The sequence below is a fragment of the Triticum aestivum genome, chromosome 1A (assembly GCF_018294505.1).
Source record: "Triticum aestivum cultivar Chinese Spring chromosome 1A, IWGSC CS RefSeq v2.1, whole genome shotgun sequence".
NCBI lineage: Eukaryota > Viridiplantae > Streptophyta > Magnoliopsida > Poales > Poaceae > Triticum > Triticum aestivum.
This window is the reverse complement of record NC_057794.1, coordinates 130,723,087-130,727,181: the sequence shown is the minus strand read 5'-3', so window position 1 is coordinate 130,727,181 and position 4,095 is coordinate 130,723,087.

The following is a 4,095-nucleotide window of genomic DNA, read 5'->3' as shown; positions in this document are numbered from 1 at the left end:
GAAAGCTAACATTGGACATTAGTGCAAAGAAATATCAAAAGCCAACATAAACAAACCTCTTTGGTATGCTCCACGTGGCCTCCTTCATGACCCAAACAAACATAATCCTGCCTCTGAATCTGTCTCACAACAACACTTGCCTCATCTTCAAAAGGCTTGCAATGAGCATCCTGCATTTCCTTGAATAGCCCAACGCTAGTCCGGAGATGGGAAGTGCTCTGACGAAGCTCTTCAAGAAATCTAGCTTCAATAGATAAGACCGCCTTCGAAGACTCAACATCAAATCCATGTCCGGGAGGAAGAATCCCATCAACGCGACTAAGACGCTCAACAGTTGAAGGAACATGAGCCAACTCCCCACAAACAGTTTCAACAAGACTGTCAATCCTAACCAGCGAAACATTGGCAGCTTCAAACAAATTATCGGAAGAGATGCCACCTACAGCACTCACACGGTCAGAAGAACCTCCTGGATCTATAGGGGGCACCAGTATTAACATCCCGGGAGAATTCAAATCTTGGGGAAGTTCCACTCCCTATGCCGGTAGAACGAGGCATAGTTAGAACAGGACGTTCAATAACCCTAAAGAACACAACCTCAGCCTGTGTCTTCCACTACATACCAAAACAAAAGTCAACGCATCAGAAAACAAATGAAGGAACATGGGAACAAAAATATACAAGACAATACCAGAAGTTCAAGTTAAACTACACAGGAAAGAATAATGCATATAAACACTCACAGGCAGTCTCCCAAACACCCAGTTGGCTGGGTCATCATCACCCTTCTTGACCAAGTCAGCTACAGCAAGCTCAAGAAGCTTGACCTGATCCATGAAATTGATGTGAGGGGTCCTCAAGTCAATATTAGGCGTCTTTCCAATGATAAGGTGGTCCATATACATAAGAAGCGGCACGATGACACAACCTGTGACAGCTTTTCCTCTGCTAGTACCTTGCTGATACCTAACAACAACACTCTGAATATCGTCAACAACCAACTGGCAGTAGTCCATGTCTGCCATATCCTCAAACACAAGGTTCTCAGCCATTGCTGCCTCCCTGGACACTCGTGTAGATGTTCCAGGGATAACCACCTTCATGAAAACAATAAGGTAAAACACATGCAGAGCAAGATCGTCCTTCGTCTCATCCTTCACAAGTTCAGCGAGGATATTCCGCAAATCCTTTGTCTTGATGTCGTCACTCCTAGCATACCCAAGCTTGCCCTTCAGCCTCATAACAACATCATGGAAACCATCATTCGAGGGCCTAGGGGGGGTATGATTACCTTGAGGGAACCCAAAGAGATGGTGAATAGCATCACTTGTAATATGCAGAACCTTGTTCGCCTCACCCATGTCCAGAATCATGGTTTTAGGGTCAATCCTCGTGTAGATGTTTCCCATCAAAGGACGAGAAATGTTGGAATCAACCTTCAAGTCAAACACACAACCAAAACCAGCCTTGATAACCCTCGTCTTGTGCCTAGCCTATAGCATTTTCGCACACGCCTTGACCTCTCCTAGTGAGCAGCGAACCGTCTTGTTAAAACGTTTCGCCTCACCTCCTCCTTGGCCACCTTCTTCGGGCGCTTTACCTCCTCTCTTCCTCCTATCAAGCTGCTCCACAAGGTGATACTGAAAAAAATGCAATGACAAGGAAGAAAAGCAGAACAATGAGACACACAAGCTTCACCAAAATTCCACTAATGCCTACATACACACTACATTTCAGAAGTCCAATTATGTCTACATAGGCAGTACAACCATGTATGAGCAGAAAGTAAAGATGCTTTCAAACTATTGGAAATTTACAAAAGCAGAAGTTCTACCATGTACACCAAGGCAATAATCAAACATGTATTTCAGAAGTCCAACTATGTCTACATGGACAGTACAACCATGTATGACCACAAGTTAACATGCTTTAAAAAAATGTTGGAAATTTAAAAAGCAGAAGTTCAACCATGTACACCAAGGTACTAATCAAACATGTATACCAACAAGTTAAGCTAATCTCTTCATGTATATATCCAGAAGTCCAACTATGTACACAAAGGCAGTAATACCATAAAAGCAAAGCAGATCGGCTAATTTATTCGTCTATATGGAGCAGAAGGTCAGCTATGTACGCCAAGGCAGTGCTAAAAACAAAAAAACTACAACAATAGCGACAAATGCTCTAAAAATGGTAAATATGAGACATTCATACCTGATTAGCCGCAGCATCATCGTCGTCATCGTCATCAGCATTGACATCAGCATCATCCTTGTCCTGTGGATTAACACGAGAACGCTTCTTCTGACCCTTGTTGACCTTTGCAGGTGCAACCTTGCGCTTGACGCCGCATTTCTTCCCATTACTAGATGCACCAGCACCAAGCGGAGAAGGTGTAGGCGCGACAGTGGCAAGCACACGAGGACTACGGCATGGCGTACCACCTAGGCCTAGCCCTTCATCTTCCGCAAGTTCTGCCGGCCTTGAAACATGTGGGCTCCTCCGAGGAGTAACTCCACCAACTACATGCTTCCTCGTAGTGGTCTTATTGATTTTCTTCTTAATAGGGACAACCGTGCCATCACTACCACACGACACGTCTTCCCCAACCGTGAGCTCAGCCGCATGAATAGATCCAGGAACATCAGAACCTTTCTCAAGGCGGGCCGCCCTCTTCTTGTCAAAATCTTCTTGCTTCTTCCTCTTACGTTGGTCCTCCACAAGAAGCTGAAGAGGCACATCCTCAGGTTGCGTGACAGGTTCAGTGCCATCAACAGACTGCGACTGTGTCTCTAACATCTGAAGAGAGCACAAAGGATCCGGAACGGAATCACAACCTTTGACTGATGGAGCCCCCTCCTCCTCAGCAGCAGGGGTTTCTGATAAACCCAACTTAGATAAAACATCGTTGATGGTGTTCACAGCTTCCTCCTCTATGGACACATCTGCAAAGAACACAAAAAATCAGAGAAAAAATATGAAAAAATCCAGGAACAAAAACAAAAACAACCGACATGAACAAGCTAAAAAAACATGGCTCAAGACTTTAAAATGAAAAGAAAAAGGGGTTTCACATACTAGGTGAAGCAAGAGCTGCAGAAGCAAGATCCCTGAGGCTTGAAAAATTCTCAAGGTTCGAAGCAACCTCGGCAATCACAGTCAAAGGGATCATGGGTGATTTAGCCACATCAGATATTGGAGCATTAGTATTAACTTCTGAAGCTCCATCTTGTTCACAGGCATTTTTCAGAACTATTAAACTCATCACCAACTACAAAAATGCAAGTAAAAAGGCAGCTGAGTTCTAATGCGCAATCCTACACCAAAGGATACTTTGACAACAATGTCCAATACCCAGAAGTTCAACAATACCTAAGAAAGCAGTAAACACAACAAACAAACTAAAATCTACATACTAAATATAAAAACAATCTACACCAGAGGGGCTACTACATATGTCATGAATATCCAGAAGTTCAACGATATATAACAAAGCAGTAAAACAAAATGTGCATAACAGAAGTTCAACCAAATTTCATTATAAACAAACAATAATTAAAACCAGAAGTTCAACTATGTGACCCAAGCAAGTAGCACATAAAAAAGATGTAGCATGACCACAAATAGTATTTCACAGGCAAACTAAATATCAATACCATGTACATGATAACAAAAAAACAAAGATATACACTAAAAATATGAAAAAAATGGAAGTCCAACAACACTTGGTGACATAGTTTCACCTACAAATCATCAACTAAAAAGTAAGCAACACTCTACTAACTCAAACTAATGGTAAAAAGCATACATATAACCTTTCCTACAAGTTCACACTATCAAGAATGGCAGTCCAACATGAATACTAAGTGAAGATATGAGCAGACATATATAAGAATAGTGCTATTTAAAATACAAGATACAACTACATTAAGATACCTGGAGAAGGTTTTGAAGCCATGACAACACAACTGCCTTGATGAATGCAACTCCAAATACTAGAACAACCTGCTACAAACAGGGGATTGATTGCATATAGTTAGCAAGTACAAAATCATACAACAAAATACAAAAAGAAACTGAATCAAACCCTAGGAT